This window comes from Myxine glutinosa, chromosome 1 (assembly GCF_964187855.1).
Source record: "Myxine glutinosa chromosome 1, kmMyxGlut1.1, whole genome shotgun sequence".
In the NCBI taxonomy this organism is placed as follows: domain Eukaryota; kingdom Metazoa; phylum Chordata; class Myxini; order Myxiniformes; family Myxinidae; genus Myxine; species Myxine glutinosa.
This window is the reverse complement of record NC_136261.1, coordinates 427211569-427232917: the sequence shown is the minus strand read 5'-3', so window position 1 is coordinate 427232917 and position 21349 is coordinate 427211569. Positions and strand designations below refer to the sequence as shown.

At 42.6% G+C, this 21349-nt stretch overlaps 1 pseudogene; it reads right to left on the bottom strand.

Annotated features, from left to right (window-relative positions):
* Positions 1 to 2555: 2555 nt before the first annotated feature.
* LOC144894318 (uncharacterized) lies at positions 2556 to 7823 on the bottom strand (annotated as a pseudogene).
* Between the last annotated feature and the right edge of the window lie 13526 nt (positions 7824 to 21349).

The window sequence follows — 21349 nt, the reverse complement described above, 5'->3', positions numbered from 1 at the left end:
TCTGAATTTTTGGGCGCCCCTCAGGAAAACAATTGTATAGGTCCATACTACATCTGTGCCAAATTTGGTGCTTTCCTGAAAAAAATGAACGATACGCCATATTTTTCAGTCTTAACTGCCTAAGTAGTGAGAGTGTACGATTTGTCATGATTGAAAGACATGTTCAATGTGATTGTCCAGCTAGTATTTATTGTCCAAGTGTGCAGAGAGTTAAGATGTTGCTTTTTGTCCGGAACTGTCGATCTGAGGAATGAGAGATGAAACAGCAGAGGGGGGAGTCATCAGCATAAAGATAAAGATTTTCCAGAGTCAGAAAGATCACTGATGAATATTAGAAAAAGCACATGTCCCAGAACACTGCATTGAGGAACTGCAGCCTGATCAGGAAAAGGTAATGAGAGAATTGATGAGAGAGATGAGAGAGATGAGAAGAGGGAAATGGGTGAGTTTCCCTCTGTGTTAATGCATTCCTTCCATTAACAATGCATTGGTCATTGATGTTGAGAAAAATGTGGAAGCACACAGCTGTATGGCCTTCCGCGTTGGGACATGCGCAACTGAGCTGCTTGGAAGCAATCAGTGATGGCATGCAGAGCAGACATGCCATGATGGTAAATGTTTTGCAAGGCTTTCAACTGTTTTCGTGAACAACTCTCGGTTTGGTCAGGATTACTTATGAGGATATGGACAGCTCCAAACTCCCCAAAGACAGACAATAGATCATAATGTGCCATGATACATTCACAACTAGATGGTATTCATGGAATACTTACTCTGCGCAGTCAACTCGGTGTGAGCCAACTCTTCTATTTTTTAACGTTTCTTTTGTTTTTGATCCAATATGGCTGCAAGACCACGTGATCGATGACATCATAAATATATATTCTCTAAATAATTGTTGCATAGATCATGCTTAATTAAATTTCAAACTGATCAGACGTTGTCCCTGTCGAATTATGACGTCTTAATTATGACACCAATGACATCATTGTTAACAACCCATATTCCCCATATGGTTATTTACAATGAGCCACGTTTAAATTTTTTAAATGCTGACAAGGCACACACTTTACTTTTCTGAAATGCAGACACAAATGTTATATTTTCGTCAAAAATCATTGGAATTTCGCCAAATCCGTTCTGGTCGTGTGTTAATATACCTCAGCGATTGACAAATCTGAAATCAGAATTTTATTTGAGGACAAAATGACCCCGTGAGGTCGCTCCATACTTTGCCTGCTCGTCATGTGCAGTGTGATAATTAATTCCATGCCCACTAGAGAAGACTTCTTCTTAAGGCAAAAAACAACTTCTGGCTTCCATACCGTACATCCAATCATCTTGAAATTTTGCACATATGTTCCACTTCATTACCTCTACTATAATAAAAGTTTCACGTCGATCAATGGAGCAGTGAAAGAGTTATAAATTTTTTAATATTTTCGTTTCAGTATTTATATCTGCCAAACCACGTCACCTATCGCAAATTCCAAAATGTCATTTTAGCACACCGATATGTTGGACACATCTGTGAAGTTTCCCCTCGATCGTATCAAAAATGAGGGATCGTCATAACTTCGAAACCATGTGATGCATGACGTCATGCTCGCTGACTTTTTTGTTCGTCATGGGTATGCGATTCTGCCTGCAAAGTTTGGCCTCGATCTGTTCAGTCATTTTGGAGAAAGATTGATTTTAGTGGTTTTTCAGGCTTTTCACTCAAAACAATATGGCGTCCAAACCACGTGACCCACAACGTCATTATAATTGTATTTCTGCATACATTTATACCGAGAAGATGCTGAAGAAATTTCATCCTGATTGGATAAAGTTTTTTACTTGTCGAATTATGTCAAAACGGCAGAACCTATGATGTTATCATTCACATATGTTATTCTGCATGGAAAGTTCTTTGAAATGAGACCTGTCTCAATGATTTCTGTGCAGCGGTTTTTGAGATAGAGGTGCAAAGTTTTTTGTTTTTTCCAAGATGGCGCCCACACCACATGACCTGTGACGTCATAATATTCACTAAAATAGTCCACAGGAGGAGTCCCTCCCATATTAAATATTTAATGTCAATCGGAGCAACGGTTGCCGAGAAAATGGATTTTTAAATGCAGACACGCACATACGTACATACTTACGACGGACGTACATATGACGTACCCGAATGCTTAACCCTGCCTTTTGTTTCGTGAGCACAGGGTAATAACACAGATACTGCATTTGTGCTTTCATGACCTTTCTTTATTGCAAAACCCTTCAAAAATCAAACTTTCATGAAAAACATAAGCAGAAGTCTTCTTCTGATAAACAATTTTACAATAAAGGTGTTCTCCCCATATCACACATGACAATAAAACATGGACTACAGCAAAGATTGAGTAAAAATTGATGTTCAAACTGCCATGGAAAGATGCCATCTGGGCATAACCAAAAATGGACAAGAAAAACAATGAAATAAGATGGCAAACAAAATTCCTAAACACTGGTCACAATCAAAAAATTCAAATGGAGCTTGGCTGGATCCATGGCAAGGACAGAGACAATAATTACAAACTGGCAACCTCTCGAAGACACTGAAAGAAGCACGATGCAAGATCAGATTGAGAGATTAAGTTATGTTACCATTTGAGTTTTTGGTTTCAATTTTTCAACAGTTCTCTATTATGAGAATACGGAGAAGCAAATTAACAAATTTTACATTTTTAAAAGCTGTTATTTTCTTCAAACTTAGTTTAAGGACGCACATGGGGTTAGAATTTTGAGATTATTGTTGTCTTCTGACTCCAGTTTGCTGACATTCTGGTGACACCCAGCGTAACGTTTGGGGTAACGTCTTGTTGTCAGGGGTTACAGATGGTACTCTGAGACATTGCGCTGACAAGGTATATGCTGAAAGGAATTTATGCTTTCATGATAGCTTTCTCCTTAATGGTTCACTGAATACCTTGCCCATTGCTGAGGATCGCTTACAAGGGGGGAACATACAACCCGGTATGGGTAATGCTATGTGAATTTAAGAAACCTTTTTCAGCAAAACTTTTCCTAAAATACTTGTTTGGCATTTCAGATTTCAGTTCTCTTGCATGGATCTTCATATATATTTTCAAACTGCCGTTTTGGGAGAAACCTTGATCACATATCGAGCATTTGTGAGGACGCTCTCCTGTATGGATCCTCATATGTGATTTCAAATTGTTGCTATGAGAGAAACCTTCATCACATATCGAGCATTTGAAAGGTTGTTCTCCTGTATGGATCTTCATATGTAATTTGAAACTGCTGCTACGAGAGAAACCTTTATCACATATCGAGCATTTGTAAGGCTGTTCTCCTGCATGGATCCTCATATGTGATTTCAAATTGTTGCGATGAGAGAAACCTTCATCACATATCGAGCGTTTGAAAGGTTGTTCTCCTGTATGCATCCTCATATGTAATTTCAAATGGCCTTTTTGAGAGAAACCTTTATCACATATCGAGCATTTGTATGGTTGGGGTATTTGTATGGTATGGTCTCCCAGTGTGTACTCTGGATTAGAATAGGTACACCATATCCCTGCATGTCGTAAGAGACGACTAAGAGGGTTGGCGTCAGGAAGTGCATCCGGCCATAAAAAACATTGCTTCAAAAAGAGAACCATGACAATTACAACTACATATGGGCAGGGTACAGCCCTAAGTGGAGATCGGTTTCTGAGGTTTGGGACTTGGAATGTAGGGACAATGACAGGGAGATGAGGAGAAGTGGTGGAAGTATTGGTCAGAAGAAGAGTGGACATATGTTGTGTGCAAGAGATGAGATGGAAGGGAAGTGGTGTGAGAATGGTGAAGGGTAGGCATGGACAGAAATACAAGTTTGTGTGGCAAGGGTGCCCGGAGGGCGTGAATGGTGTTGGTGTCCTATTTTCTGAAGAGTTTGTAGACAGTGTGGTGAGTGTGACTAGAGTGAGTGAAAGGTTGATGATGGTGAAAATGATGATTGGAAAGCTCTTGGTGAACGTCATCTCGGGATATGCTCCGCAGGTTGGTCGGAGCGATGAAGAGAAGGACAAGTTCTGGTGTGCAATAGAGAAGCTGATGGCAAACGTGAAAGATGAGGAAGTTGTTGTGGTAGGAGGAGACCTAAATGGACATGTGGGAAGGAGTATGGATGGTTTTGAGGGAGTTCATGGGGGTTACGGATATGGTGTGAGAAATGGAGAAGGTGGAAGGATTTTGGACTTTGCTGATGGAGCTGATTTGTTGATTTGTAATACTCAGTTCCAGAAAGAGGATAATAAGCTTGTTACATACACGTCAGGTGGGTCGACGACAACCGTTGACTACCTGATGGTGCGTAGGCGAGATAGGGGGCACCTCCAGGACACAATGGTGATCCCGGGGGAGGAGGCTGTTTCACAGCACCACTTGGTTGTCTGTGACATAAGGGTGAAAGGTGCGAGGAGAGCTCGGCGGATGAAGTACCAACCGAGATTGAAGGTGTGGAGGTTGAAAGAGGTGACAGCAAGGGGGGCATTAAAAGAGAGGCTGAGTAGGGTAGAGGATGATGTGGTTGAGCTTGAAAGTGGTTGGATGTCAATGAAAGCTAGTCTGTTGGGAGACGTTGGTGAGGTATGTGGATGGACAAAAGGACCACCGCGGCACTCGGAAAAATGGTGGTGGGATGATGAAGTTGGAAAGAGGATTGACGAGAAGTGGAAGAAGTTCAAGGAGTGGCAGAAGGCGAAGGGTACGGGAACAGAAACAGCAGAGCATGAAAGTAATAATGCAGCCAAGAAGGCTGCAAAGAAAGAGGTAGCAAAGGCGCAGGAGGCATGGAGGAAAATATACGGAGAACGCTTGGATTCAGAAGAGGGTCAGAGAGCAGTATTCAGGATTGCAAAGCAGACAGCGAAAGAGAGGTGTGATGTGATGGGGGTGAGTTGCTTGAAGGATGAAGTGGGACAAATCATTGTGGACCCAGATGGAATTAAAGGAAGATGGAAAAGATATATGGAAATGCTGTTGAATACAGAGAATGAATGGGATGGCAACATAGAGAGTAACCCAGTTTTAGGACTGGCAGAGAAGATAACTGAGAAGGAAGTTGAGGAAGCGATAAAAGCAATGAAGAGTAGAAAAGTGGCAGGGCCGACGGGAGTTGTGGAAGATATGTTGAAGGCAGCAGGAAGTAGGGGTGTGAAGAGAATGACATAGATCTGTAATCTGGTTGTGAAAGAAGGCCACATTCCAGTGGATTGGGAATGAGTACCCTTGTCCCCCTATACAAGGGGAAAGTTGACCCTCTGGAGTGTGGCTCGTACTGAGCAATAAAGTTATTGGAGCATGGAATGAAGGTATTGGTAAGGGTGTTGGAGAGGAGGATAAGGAAGAAAGTGAAGATCGACGAAATGCAGTTTGGATTGATGCCAGGAAGAGGAATGACAGACGTGCTTTTCATTGTGAGGCAGTTGCAGGAGAAGTACATGGAGAAGAGGAAGAGGTTGTTTCTTGGGTTTGTTTATCTGGAGAAAGCATTCGATAGGTTTCCACGCAAAGTATTGACATGGGCATTGAGGAAGTTAGGAGTGGAGGAATGGTTGATCAGAGCAGTGATGGCAATGTACAAAAGAGCACGCACAGCTGTAAGGACAAAGGACGGGAACAGTGGTGAGTTTGAGGTGAAGGTGGGAGTGCATCAGGGGTCGGGACAAAGTCCACTACTATTTGTAGCTGTGTTGGAGGTGCTGGCTCAGAACGTAAAGGAGGGTTTACCATGGGAGTTGTTGTATGCAGATGATCTGGTGTTGACTGCGGAAAATATGGATGGACTGAAGGAAAAGATGAACAACTGGAAGGAATGTATGGAGACAAAAGGTCTGAAGGTGAATATCGGAAAGACGAAGGTGATGGCAAGTGGTAAAGCATATGGTGAGGTGGAAAGAACTGGGAAGTGGCCCTGTACTGTGTGCAGGAAGGGTGTCAGAGTGAACTCCATTCAATGTACAATGTGTGCTGAGTGGGTTGATCAAAAATGTAGTGGTCTGAGAGGGTCATTAACCAGTGTGTCAGCTACATTCAAATATAAGGTGTGCACAGAGGGAGCTGCAGATGGAGGAAATGTTGAGTTGGATCTTGAAGACGGCGTGAAGCTGGAAGGTGTGAAAATATTTTGCTACCTCGGAGACATGCTGAATGGAGAAGGTGGATCAGATTTGGCAACGGTTGCTCGAGTGAGATGTGCATGGAAGAAGTTTCGGAAACTGAGGGGCGTGCTGATGAGGAGGGGAGTGTCGTTGAAGCTGAAGGGAAAGGTGTATGCTGCATGTGTGAGAAGTGTTATGATTTATGGGAGCGGGACATGGGTAATGAACGAAGAGCAGCAACGAAGGCTGGAATGGGTGGAAATGCGAATGGTTCGATGGATGTGCGGAGTATCGTTGAGATAGAGGAAGACAAATGATGAATTGCAAAAGGTGATGGGAATAGAGCCTGTGATTGATGCTGTGAAGAGGAACAGGTTGAGATGGTTTGGTCATGTGTTGAGGAAGGATGAAAGTGACTGGTTGAGAAGAGTGATGGAAATGAATGTAGAAGGAAGTAGAGGACGGGGAAGACCAAGAAAGACTTGGCTAAAATGGTGGAAGAAGAAATGCGGGCAAGGGGGTTAACAAGGAGAGATGCAGAAAATAGGGCAAAATGGAGAAGATTGTCATGGGGACCGCAAGGCTAACCTCCGCTCTAGCAGGGAAAATGGCCTTAAAATGCATGTTGTTGTTGTTGTTGTTTGAGCATTTGTATGGTTGCTCTCCTGTATGGATCCTCATATGTAAATTCAATGTGCTTTTTTAAGAGAAACCTTCATCACATATCGAACATTTGTAAGGTTGTTCTCCGGTATTGATCCTCATATGTAACTTCAAACTGCTGCTACAAGAGAAACCTTTATCACATATTGAGCATTTGTAAGGCTGTTCTCCTGTATGGATCCTCATATGTAATTTCAAACTGTAGCTACGAGAGAAACCTTTATCACATATCGAGCATTTGTAAGGCTGTTCTCCTGTATGGATCCTCACATGTAATTTCAATTTGCCGCTTTCAGAGAAACATTTATCACATATCGAGCATTTGTAAGGACGCTCTCCTGTATGGATCCTCATATGTAATTTCAAACTGCCGCTACGAGAGAAACCTTTATCACATATTGAGCATTTGTAAGGTCGTTCTCCTGTATGGATCCTCATATGAAATTTCAAATCGCCTTTTTGAGAGAAACTTTTATCACATAGCAAGCATTTGTAAGGTCGCTCTCCTGTGTGGATCCGCATATGTGATTTGAAATGGCCTTTTCGAGAGAAACCTTTCTCACATATTGAGCATTTGTAAGGTCGCTCTCCTGTGTGGATCCGCATATGTGATTTGAAATGGCCTTTTTGAGAGAAACCTTCATCACATATCGAACATTTGTAAGGACGCTCTCCTGTATGGATCCTCATATGTAATTTCAAACTGCTGCTGCAAGAGAAACCTTTATCACATATTGAGCATTTGTAAGGTCGCTCTCCTGTATGGATCCTCATATGCAATTTCAAATCACCTTTTCGAGAGAAACTTTTATCACATAGCAAGCATTTGTAAGGTCGCTCTCCTGTGTGGATCCGCATATGTGATTTGAAATGGCCTTTTCGAGAGAAACCTTTATCACATATCGAGCATTTGTGTGGTCGCTCTCCTGTATGGATCTTCATATGTTTATTCCAATTGCTTTTTGTCAAGAAACCTTTATCACAGACAGAGCACTTGTGGTGGTGCTTTCCAGTGTGGGTCCTCATGTGTATTTTGATGTAACTCCTTGAAGCAAAATCCATTCTGCACACATTACACTTATAACGTTTTCCCCTTTCTACAACCTTTTTGTGTTTGTTTAATTTAATATTAATCTTGGTGTTGGGAGGCCCAGACTTGCACTTGTTATTTATAGGAAGTGATTCTTGATTTCGTGATTGTTTCTTCAAAAAAGGCTTGTTCCTCCCTGTCAAGCTGTGACTGGACGTTATTTGTCCCATATTACTTCTGGATTGTTCTACAGAAAGAAAAAACACATTTTCTTTGGTCAAAATCAAAATGCTAAATATTTAACATTTCCGAAAATTATATATTTTTTCAACACAAAAGATTGTATGTTAATTTTTTACATTTCCACTCACCAGTTGCAAAAAAGGAAGCACTTCCATTTGTCATGTGAATATCATCTGTACCTTCCTTTGCAGAAGCAGATTTTAAATCTTCTGTGACAGATGAATTGTTGTTGTGTTGCCTGCCTTCCACACTTACAGGATAGACATCACCTGTGTACAAATAAGTCATTTGTTTTCGAGGAAAATGAGATTGAGAACCACATTGAGATTTCATTGAACATGTTATACCTTGGAATGATGTATACTTCAATTAAAATATAATAATGAATTTACAGATTGTTTAAAAAAAAATTCCGCATGTTAAGCGCTATCGAAACGGTCTTCTACATCACCATTATTACCACCCTATTTAACATGTCCAAGTACTGCTAAACTATAGGTTAGTGGAAGTAACAAGAGGGCGATTTGTGTTTAGCAGTGTTTAAGTATTTAATTCAATTAAAATAAAATAAAGTAATTAAAGTAAATAAAGTAAATAAAGTAAATTAAAGTAAAAATAAAGTAAATTCTGTAATTGACTGGCATTAGAAGTGTCTCAAAATTTCCTTTCACAAAGCTCGGAACAAGTGTGTGTCTACCCTCAGGAGAGCCAGGAAATAATATCTATCTACTTTCAAGACTCTCAAGACCTGAAGGGACAAGATTGGGATTGAATAGAGTGTGGGAGTTTGTTCCAGAGGAGGGAGAAAAGAGGAATGAAAGAGCGAAGGTGAGCAGAGAGTCTTGCAGGCCTTTTGATTTGTAGTTAACATGGGATGGGGAACATCGTAGAGATGCGTTGGGAGTGCGTGAATGAGCTCAAGAGGAGGAAGAAGAGGATAGTAATAGGGCAGTTCACTGACGTGCATCGAGAATCTTCGAATATAGATGTAATCCTCTGAAGAATTGAATTGAATGATGAATTTGAACATGTCTTTCAATCATGACAAATCTCACACTCACGCTATGCCTCTCCGAAAAGACCGAATGGATAACCCTCCCTTCTATTTCTCAACAATCCTCTCCCAGAGGTTCTGACACTCGAGCTCTTGGGTCTCACAATCTGCCATGATATTTCCTGGGAACACCACATTTCCAAGGTGGCCTCCAAAGCCAGTTGCCGACTGGGCATCCTCCGTCATGTGAAGTCCTTCCTTTGCACACCTCAGCACCTCACCACATACAAGGCTTTCATCCGCAGCTCAATGGAATACTGTTCCCCCCCCTCTGGGCCGGTGCTCCTGCCTCACGCCGAGCTCGGCTTCACGCTGTTGAAACCAAATCTTTCAGAATCAATGGAATCTCCCGCAATTAAGCCAACTCCGAGGGCCTTTCACTTACTCACCACAGGCAGGTTGGTGGGATTTCTGTCTTCTACCAACTCCTCTCCGGCCTTGCTCCCCCAGCTCTCTCTGGGCTCTGTCCCCCAAATATTCCTACAGGTTGGACAAGATCTGCCAGCAACCCTCTTATGAGTGAACTGCCAAAATCAAGACTATATTCACCTTCACTCTTTCATTCCTCTTTTCTCCTGCCTCTGGAACAAACTCCATCACTCTCTTCAATACCACTCCTCCCTCTAGGTCTTTAAAACAGCTGTTCATCACCATCTCTTATTTTCCCCCATCCAAAACCTTGATCTTTTCTTCCCCCGTTAATTCACACCAGATCCACTCTTTTGAAATACCAACTTCTTTCCTGGAAGTCATAGCAGTGTCCAAGTGTTTTATATCTCTCCCACCACCCCCCCCCCCCACATTCCCATGCCTCTTCCCCCCCCCCCCCCCCAAGCCCTCTCCCTCCCATAGATATCCAGATGTCCCTGTTCTCTACTGTTGTATTTGTGTGCTTCCCTCTCTCTCCCAATCTTGTCTCCCGCTCCCTTTGTTATATGTTTCATGTGACAGTTTGTTTCTTTGTGATTAATGTTAGCTCTGACATGAGCCTCGATCTTGTTCACAAAAAAAAATTAAAAATAAAAATAAAAATAATATGGCAAGATTTAATTTGTCCAGCATTACAGAATCTCAAAGGAATCATTTTGTTCGCTGCTGAATGTTGTGTAATATCACCTGGATCAACCTATGACGAGGAGCAATGCGCTGAATCCCCTTCAACAATTGTCTGTAATGCTGCAATTCTATGCAAGTGCATCATTTACATTGGATGATCGAGATATGCGGCGTGTCACAGGCTAATCAGATGTTTAGACATGTACAACTAATTGGCTGTTTATCTCCATTCACAAATTGCTATATGGGTGGGCGGATTAGCTTTGTGCGTTCAACGATATTTTTGACAGGGTTTAAGGTTTACACGTGTGTTGGCAAGATTCTCACTTCGTGCTATTCATAAATTCAGCCCTAAATGGTAATTTTGTAGTTTTCTGCTCACCAGTTGCAGAACAGGCAGCACTGCCATTTGTCAAAGAAACATCTGACTCTTCCATTACAGAAGCACATCTCAAAGCTTCTGAGACGGAAGAATCGTTGTTGCTTTGTGTGCATTCCACTTTCACAGGACAGACATCACCTGCAAACAATTCAGTGTCAGTCTTTTGCAGGACACAAAGTCTAAAACTTCCAAATATAAATCATGTCAATAAGACATTTATTCAGTCGAGGAAAAGGATGATCTAAATATCACAGAATCACTACACCGTTACAGTATATTTGGTCCACATCTATACTGCAACCTCCTCCCAGGACATGTATCAAAATAAGACATTGATAATTAGACAGCTAGCTCCAAAACATACGAGGAGGCTATTTTTCCAATGCCTTCTTTGAAAATACCCCATTTGATGTGGCATCGTCTGTTATATAGTGTTGGTGCTGCTGAAACAGTTTCTTGGTGAGCGCCAGGCTGGGTATTATGCCATCACCATGTCACCAACATTTAGCCAATCACAGCCATTATCTACTCAGGTTGAGATAATGACATGAGGGATAGATATCTGCTATACAATAGCTAAATGTTTAATTATTTTTGAAATATCGTGAACACAAAAGTACATGGACAGATGATCGCTCATTCAGTTCATTATGCAGTAATATAGTAACAAAATAATTACAGCACATATAATAAAAACAAAAATGCATCAGTTGATGGTAAAAAACAATGAAACTTTTTTCTGCCTTTTTTTTCTGATCGTCTCTGACCTTGGGGAGTGGAGGAGTTGAATTGGTTTGTACCATCAACTGATGCCTTTTTTGTTTCTACTATATTGGCTTCTAGCAGGAGTACCTGGCGTTGCTGGGGAGGGGGAGGGAGGAGGCAGGAGAGGGAGGGGTGTGGTAGGGAGTTGTGGAGTGGAAGGGGGAGGGGTGCGAGAGGTGAGGGAAGAGGGAAGGGAGAGGGAGGGGAAAGATATACTACATATACATCTTTGGGAGGGGGCAGGGGGTGGCTGTGACAGGCCCCTCCGTTTTGGGGGAGGGGAATGAGAAGGAGAAAAATTTTACCCATGCAAAGAGTGCTTTAACCTTAGCGTTGCCCAGGTAAAAAAAGGAAATTGTAATACCTTCTAACCTCAGTGTTTCCCAGATGAAAAAAGGAAATTGTAATACCCTCCAACCTCAGTGATGCCCAGGTATAAAAAAAAAAAAAAAAAGGAAATTGTAATACCCTCTGCCACCATCACCAGGTGGCGCTACATGGTACAAATTTACAAAGATAATTTACGCCCCTCTCCCGGTCTTTCACAACTCCACATGAGGCAGTGGCCACATGGCCTATGTTACCCCCCAGACAAAGTTATATTTGTATTTGTACCCCGAGTTAAGTATATCAGCGTTTATAGCTGGAGTTCCTGGCGTTGCTCAATCGAAAATGAAACATTAACATATTTGAAATGAGGGAAAACATAATGGAAAAGCAATTACATCAAAATCAGGATCCATCACAAATATCAAATCATCATTTCACCTTTTTGTTGAATATATGCTAGTGAATGTGCGATCCATCATGTTTCTGAGTTAAGTATGATGCCGTTCAGGAAGAAGAAGAAGCCTTACTACCAACTTCGTACAATACTGGAATTGTTTGATTTATTTGTGTTCAAATGTTTGCGAATTGTTTTGTATTTATTTATGGGAATGTGTACTTGTATATAATTCTAACTGTCATTGAGCAAAAAGGCTTAGGCACTATGGAGCGATTTTTTAAAATCCTCAAAAACGAACTTTTTTGCCTAAAACACTCCCAGGCACTCACTGATGAACCTCTGAAAGTTTGACAAAGATCCGATCAGCCATTTCTGAGAAAAATGGTGACACACACAGACACACAGACAGACAGACAGACAGACCAACGGCTCTCTTGCAGTATAGATAATTATTTTGTTACTATATATTACTAATTATTTTGGAACTGTATTATTTTGTTATTATATTACATCCCTGTCCCAAGTTTGGTTAAAAAAAAAATCCCTTCAACGATTCACAAGTTATTGCAGCAGACACACGGATGGACAAACCAAGAACATAATAGCTGCATATTGTAACATAAAAAGGTACTTGTACTTTTGCACATGTTCTCAAAATGTGGAGCGTTGTTGGTGTTTTCTTCCTTTTCTCTTTATATGGGGTGAGGTCCAACAGTACCAAGCTCCTGCCCTGCCTTGACCATGATATTCCTCCACTCCCCTGTCTCTAGCCTCTCTAGTCTCTAGCCTCTCTAGCCTCTCTCGACCCTCCAACCACCCCCACCTCACTGATAGCTTTCTTCACACAACCCTCCCACCTCAAGAACGGTGTACCTCTCTTCCTCCTACCATATTTCCTCAACCTATCCACTTTCGTTGCCATTCTTTCTTCCGCCATCCGCACCAAATGTCAAACAAATTTCAGTCGACATTTCACCAATGTTGCCGTCAAGCTCATCTTCACACCAATCTCCTCCCTCAGTTCATCCATTCTCCTTCTATCCACCCTCTTCTCTCCCACAATCCTTTTGACTCAGTTGTTCTTGCAAACCTGCAGCCTCTGTGTTGTCTCTTGGTCAGTGCCACCGTCTCGAGACCCTAAAGGTAGGCCGGTGTTACACACCACATCAGAACCTTCCCTTTCAATCCTATTAAAATCTTTCTGTCTGCCATTACACAATGGCCTTGCAATCCTTAACCCTCCACAACTGCTGCATCCTTACCACCACCAAATCCAGTGCTGTTCTGTTCTGTGCTGTCCACTTCTATAGATAATCTTGTGGCTTTCCCACTTTTGAAAGAATGAACCAGCTCTGGCCATCCCATTCCTTGCCATCATCACCACCAGCTCTTGACCCTCTCCGTTGCTTTTTCCGCAACTAAATTTACCAATACATTCCTCTTCACCCGGCTCCGTTACTCTGCCATGCGTGTTAAACTCCCCCCAAAATGCACAGCATCCCTCAATACAGAGCATCCCTGAATTCCTGCTTCTCTGTCATAGACATTCCCGTTTGTGGCCCACATACTGACATAACACACACAATTTGCCTCTATACCACCACCCATGCCATAACTATTTGTCCCTCCCATCTTTCAACTCTGACCACCTGCTTGCTGATCTCTTCTGAAACTATTATTCCGACGCCATTAGCCCATTACTCATTTAATCCCCACCCGCGTGCAACAGCATGTATCCTCCTGTGAACCTCCTGGCCCTGTCCCCTTTCCATCTGGTCTCCTGCTCCCACAACACTTCCAACCTCCTTCTCTCCATCTCCAGCACCTCAACCTCTCTACCTCCTCCGCCTGCCCCCATCGATCCCATATTTAAACTACGTAGTCGAACCTTGCTTCTGAATCTCTGCCCGCCTGACAGAACAAATGACGTTCTTGATTAGTTTGGGAAACCCAGAGGAAAATTTTAAACGTGAAAAACACATATGTAGGAATGGGAAAATGGAAAGGTGATTTGGGGATTGGGGGAGGGAGGAAAGAGGTTTTGGGGTGGTGGAATTAAAGAGGTTAATTCATCAATTTGTGTGCCATCCCTTGGATGTTCGTTAAACTGGTGTCTCATCTGCCAGCATTAGTTGGTGGGCGTGAGGCAGGGAAGTCCTGCTGGATTCTTGTATGGATGCATCATTTGACTCTTTAATCAGAAAAGATGAGTTCAAAAGGTTTTGAGGAATGTCCATTTGGAAATTAATTCCCCCTTCCAGATCACCATCACCTGCACACAAGACGACATTGAGGTTTTTTTTTGAGATACAAATTTGAGGCTCCTGTAAGAGCAACACAAAAAACACAAAGGGATAAACAGAAAACACATAAAACATATCATAAAGGGAGTGGGAGACAAGATGGAAGCACAACAACAGTAGAGAACAGGAACAGGGGTTGGTGGTAGGTTCTTCTGTCGAAGGGAGAGTGGAGTAGGAAACGGTATCAAACAAATGGACACTATTTGGAGATGGTGGATGAGATAATTTCAGATATGGTGGAGAAGCTAAGATAAGAGATGGTGGATAAGAGAAGAAAAGAGATGGTGGACAAGAGAAGATAAGAGACGGTGGATAAGAGAAGATAAGAAAAGATAAGAGATGGTGGATAAAAAAAGATAAGAGATGGTGGACAAGAGAAGATAAGAGACAGTGGATAAGAGAAGATAAGAGATGGTGGATTCGAGAAGACTAGCACTGGTACCCGCCCTATGGGCGGGGCTTCAATTGAGAGTCCCAAATAAAAAGGCAAAATATCAGAAATTGAAGGCTTTTTTAATTTTAAACGATTCATATAAACATCCGTTGAATCATATCTCCCACAAATCATCAAAATCTAAACAGTACATGGCACCAATTTTGAAAAAAGATTGAATTGTGCAAAATGGAAGCGGCCGCTACACGTCTTTCTCAGTTGCATGTTTATGTGTGAAGAGTGCGCACAGAATCTGTAACACGGAAGCGGCCGCTACACCTGTTTCTCAGTAGCTTTGCATGCGCTGCCGTGTTACTTCGGAGCCGCACGTTTATAGCAGAAGAGTTCGTCAGGAGTCGATCTATTCTCTCCTGGTACGTAGAATAAACAGTATTTGTAGAATTTCAACAAAAGCCACATCACTGTTCATATCGGTAAATATTATTCCATCATGTTTGTAAAAACTGGAAAATTGGAAAATTTGAAAAATTAGAAAAACAATATAGCCTATTTTACTCCTGCGGGTCCAAGGATTGAATGAATACCCACCCAAAATTTTGTTGTGATCGGGTGAGCCGTTTTTTTTTTCCCCGTGTGTACCCTGGCTTAGAATAGGTACCTGCGTATCCCTGCGTGTCGTAAGAGGCGACTCAGAGGGTTGGCGTCAGGAAGGGCATCCGGCCATAAAAAACATTGCCTCAAAAAGAGAACCATGACAGTTACAACTACATATGGGCAGGGTACAGCCCGAAGTGGAGATCGGTTTCTGAGGTTTGGGACATGGAATGTAGGGACAATGACAGGGAGATCAGGAGAAGTGGTGGAAGTATTGGTAAGAAGAGTGGACCTATGTTGTGTGCAAGAGACGAGACGGAAGGTAAGTGGTGTGAGAATGGTGAAGGGTAGGCAGGGACAGAAATACAAGTTTGTGTGGCAAGGGTGCCCGGAGGGCGTGAAAGGTGTTGGTGTCCTGTTTTCTGAGGTGTTTGTAGACAGTGTGGTGAGTGTGAATCGAGTGTGGGATAGGTTGATGATGGTGAAAATGAGGATTGGAAAGCTCTTGGTGATCGTCATCTCGGGATATACTCTGCAGGTTGATCGGAGCGATGAAGAGAAGGACAAGTTCTAGTGTGTGATAGATAAGCTGATGGAAAATGTGAAAGATGAGGAAGTTGTTGTGGTAGGAGGAGACCTAAATGGACATGTGGGAAGGAGTATGGACGGTTTTGAGGGAGTTCATGGGGGTTACGGATATGGTGTGAGAAATGGAGAAGGTGAAAGGATTTTGGAGTTTGCTGATGGAGCTGATTTGTTGATTTGTAATACTCAGTTCCAGAAAGAGGATAATAAGCTTGTTATATACACGTCAGGTGGGTCGACGACAACCGTTGACTACCTGATGGTGCGTAGGCGAGATAGGGGGCACCTCCGGAACACAAAGGTGATCCCGGGGGAGGAGGTTGTGTCACAGCACCACTTGGTTTTCTGCGACATAAGGGTGAAAGGTGCGAGGAGAGCTCGGCGGGTGAAGTACCAATCGAGAATGAAGGTGTGGAGGTTGAAAGATGTGCCAGTAAGGGAGGCATTAAAAGAGAGGTTGAGTATGGTAGAGGATTATGTGGTTGAGCTTGAAAGTGGTTGGATGTCAGTGAAGGATCATCTGTTGGGAGCCATTGGTGAGGTGTGTGGATGGACAAAAGGACCACCGAGGCACTCGGAAACATGGTGGTGGGATGATGAAGTTGGAAAGAGGTTGATGAGAAGAAGAAGAAGTTCAAGGAGTGGCAGAAGGCGAAGGGTACGGGAGCAGAAAAAGCAGAGCGTGAAAGTTATAAGGCAGCAAAGAAGGCTGCAAAGAAAGAGGTAGCAAAGGCGCAGGAGGCATGTAGGAAAATGTTCGGAGAACGCTTGGATTCGGAAGAGGGTCAGAGAGCGGTATTCAGGATTGCAAAGCAGATAGCGAAAGAGAGGTGTGATGTGATGGGGGTGAGTTGCTTGAAGAATGAAGTGGGACAAATCGTTGTGGACCCACATGGAATTAAAGGAAGATGGAAAAGATGTATGGAAATGCTGTTGAATACAGAGAATGAATGGGATGGCAACACAGAAAGTAACCCAGTTTTAGGACTGGCAGAGAAGATAACTGAGAAGGAAGTTGAGGAAGTGATAAAAGCAATGAAGAGTAGAAAAGCGGGAGGGCTGACGGGAGTTGTGGGAGATATGTTGAAGGCAGCAGGAAGTAGGGGTGTGAAGAGAATGAAAGAGATCTGTAATCTGGTCGTGAAAGAAGGCCGCATTCCAGTGGATTGGGAACCGAGTACCTTCGTCCCCCTATACAAGGGGAAAGGTGACCCTCTGGAGTGTGACTCGTACCGAGCGACAAAGTTATTGGAGCATGGAATGAAGGTATTGGAAAGGGTGTTGGAGAGGAGGATAAGGAAGAAGGTGAAGATCGACAAAATGCAGTTTGGATTTATGCCAGGAAGAGGAACGACAGATGTGCTCTTTATTGTGAAGCAGTTGCAGGAGAAGTACATGGAGAAGAGGAAGAAGTTGTTTCTTGGGTTTGTTGATCTGGAGAAAGCATTCGATAGGGTTCCACACAAAGTATTGACATGGGCATTGAGGAAGTTAGGAGTGGAGGAATGGTTGATCAGAGTAGTGATGGCAATGTACAAAAGAGCACGCACAGCTGTAAGGACGAAGAACCTGAACAGTGGTGAGTTTGAGGTGAAGGTGGGAGTGCATCAGAGGTCGGTACTAAGTCCACTACTATTTATAGCTGTGATGGAGGTGCTGGCTCAGAACATAAAGGAGAGTTTACCGTGGGAGTTGTTGTATGCAGATGATCTGGTTTTGATTGCGGAAAGTATGGATGGACTGAAGGAAAAGATGAACAAGTGGAAGGGAAGTATGGAGACAAATGGTCTGAAGATGAATATCGGAAAGACGAAGGTGATGGCAAGTGGTAATGAATGTGGTGAGGTGGAAAGAACTAGGAAGTGGCCATGTGCTGTGTGCAGGAAGGGTGCCGGAATGAACTTCATTCAATGTACAATGTGCGCTGAGTGGGTTCATCAAAAATGTAGTGGTCTGAGAGGTTCATTAACCAGTGCGGCAGCTATATTCAAATGTAAGGTGTGCACAGAGGGAGCTGCAGATGGAGGAAATGTTGAGTTGGATCTTGGAGATGGCATGAAGTTGGAAGGTGTGAAAACATTTTGCTACCTCGGAGACGCGCTGAATGGAGAAGGTGGATCAGACTCGGCAGCGGTTGCTCGAGTGAGATGTGCATGGGAGAAGTTTCGGAAACTGAGTGGCGTGCTGATGAGGAGGGGAGTGTCCTTGAAGCTGAAGGGAAAGGTGTCTGCTGCATGAGCGAGAAGTGTTATGATTTATTGGAGCGAGACATGGTTAATGAACGTAGAGCAGCAACGAAGGCTGGAAAGGGTGGAAATGCGAATAGTTCGGTGGATGTGCGGAGTATCGTTCAGAAAGAGGAAGACAAATGATGAATTGCAAAAGATGATGGGAATAGAGCCTGTGATTGATGCTGTGAAGAGGAACAGGTTGAGATGGTTTGGTCATGTGTTGAGGAAGGTTGAAAGTGACTAGTTGAGAAGAGTGATGGAAATGAATGTAGAAGGAAGTAGACGACGGGGAAGACCGAGAAAGACTTGGCTAAAGATGGTGGAAGAAAAAAATGTGGGCAAGGGGGTTAACAAGGAGAGATGCAGAAAATAGGGCAAAATGGAGAAGATTGTCATGGGGACCGCAAGGCTAACCCCCACTCTAACAGGGAAAATGGCCTTAAAATGCATGTTGTGTTCTTCTTGGTTGAGCTGTTTTTGCGGTACCTTCGAGTGGACAGACAGACGGACATTTGGTGAATTATAGTAAGATAAGAGATGGTGGATAAGAGAAGATAAGAAAAGATAAGAGATGGTGAATAAGAGAAGATAAGACATGGTGGATTAGAGAAGATAGCAATGGTGGAGAAGACAGGATGAGATGGTGGATAAGAGAAGATAAGCGATGGTGGAGAAGATAGGATAACAGGTGGTGGATAAGAGAAGATAACAGATGGTGGATGAGAGAAGAAAAGAGATGGTGGACAAGAGAAGATAAGAGATTGTGGATAAGAGAAGATAAGAAAAGATAAGAGATGGTGGATAAGAGAAGATAAAAGATGTTGGATCAGGGAAGATAACAGGTTTTACCCAATACTGCACATAGATGGTCAATGTCCAAACTGCAGTTACTGAAATTTAGGTAAACGCAACTGAAACCTTGGTTTAGGTTCAAATAAACATTTCAAATTAAATAATTTTTTCCTTTAGAAGAAAGACGAAATTGCTGTTGTAAAAAAACAATTTCCAAATTTTGTTTTATCTACTAGTGGGTTGGAGTTTGTTGTAATCCACATCCAGTTTAAACAGTTTACGTCCACATTGTTCATCCAAATATTTCCAAGATATAAATAATTATACGATTAATTTCACTGTTTAAACAAGGATAAGATAAGGTGGGGGTACATCATATTGGATGTGGGGGATACCTGGGTCACTTCTGGGAGATTGATCGGCTGTCTCCGTGCAGCAGGCCTGTTCAAGAGAACTATCCAGGGCTATACAACAACAATAATAATGTTGAGCCCATCTATGGCTAAAGAGAGGTACTTAAACTACAAGAGCAAAGAACGGCATGCCATCGCAAATCCCCACGCTTCACACCCAAAGCAAAGTTGAAAGATGGCAACATGTTCCACCAGGGAAGGCCCAATATAAAATTTTGAGGGTTTCCTTTCCATGCTGACCCATCATGATAAATCCTGGGGCATGGACCAGAAGTCAATGAAAAAGGTTACATATTTCATGTGTCCCCTATGCTGATTGTATATACAAGGAAACAAACAAAATGTTTAAAATATGCCTCTCATTACATTTTTTGCTACCCCCTCAAAGCTCGATTTTATTAAATGCTGTGAACAAACTTGAGTTCGAACACACAAAATGTAATTTCAGCCAAGTTTGGTCACAATCCCATCGGCAGTTTTGGAGAAGAAGTGTTTACGGACGGCCTGATGACGTTTACATCCATCCCTTAAGCTCCCCGGAAATATGTTCCAGGTGAGCTATATAATTTACCTTGTACCAACAACAACAACAACATGCATTTTAAGGCCATTTTCCCTGCTAGAGCAGGGGTTAGCCTTGCGGTCCCCATGACAATCTTCTTCATTTTGCCATATTTTCTGCATCTCTCCTTGTTAACCCCCTGGCCCGCATTTCTTCTTCCACCATCTTTAGCCAAGCCTTTCTTGGTCTTCCCCGTCCTCTACTTCCTTCTCCATTCATTTCCATCACTCTTCTCAACCAGTCACTTTCATCCTTCCTCAACACATGACCAAACCATCTCAACCTGTTCCTCTTCACAGCATCAATCACAGGCTCTATTCCCATCATCTTTCACAATTCATCATTTGTCTTCCTCTCTCTCAACGACACTCCACAGATCCACCGAACCATTCGCATTTCCACCCTTAACAGCCTTCGTTGCTGCTCTCCGTTCATTGCCCATGTCTTGCTCCCATAAATCATAACACTTCTCACACATGCAGCATACACCTTTCCCTTCAGCTACAACGACACTCCCCTCCTCATCAGCACGCCACTCAGTTCCCGAAACTTTTTCCATGCCCTTGGCATGTACATGTCCAGACATGTACCTTGTACCCTACATCAAAAACCCATTAATATTAGACAACACAAAAATGCAACAAAAGAGATTATACAAGTTTTAAAAAAACAATGGTAGAAGATCTAGATATTTGTTCACATGCGATGTCGCATTAAGAAAGTCACATACCAGACATGGGTCTTGATCCATCATCCTGAGAGCGGAGGCTGCAGACATTACTGAACCCGATTCCAGAGAAACCAGAAACGTTGGCCCGGTGCACATTTTGGGATCCGAAAATCTTTTCACAGAAACTGGAAAGTTCCTGAATAGCATTCTCCAAGTTGAATAAAATACTTCCCAAAAGAGAAGAACCTGCAATCTGGACATATTGCGGCTTCAAAAAAGAATTCATAAATTTACAGAAGTCAGCATACATTGCAAATTGTAATTTTTCTTTGGAGAGAGAGAGGAGCTCGGTCCGCAATGCATCCGACTCAGTACAAGCTCGAATAACCTTCTGATTCTCAATTCCAAGCTTATCGATCACTGCTTGGGCTGTTTCTGCTCTCAGGCCTCGGGACTTGAGCCATTCCAAGAAGCTCTCCATTTCACCGATGACCTGCCAGGGATACAATGCTTATGTTAATCACAGAAAAGTTATCCATGTTATTTTCTTTACTCAGTTTGGAATGATTAGGGAGTTATTGTCTTATCCAATATGATCACATATCCAGCTAAATGGTAAACGTATCCATCTTGATCACGACATTTAGATTGACAGTATATTGTTGCAGTTTTGAGGACCCACACTTGTAAATATGACATTATTAAAGGTTAAAGTTAGCACCCCATAGATAGGCCACAAGCAACACGTAGG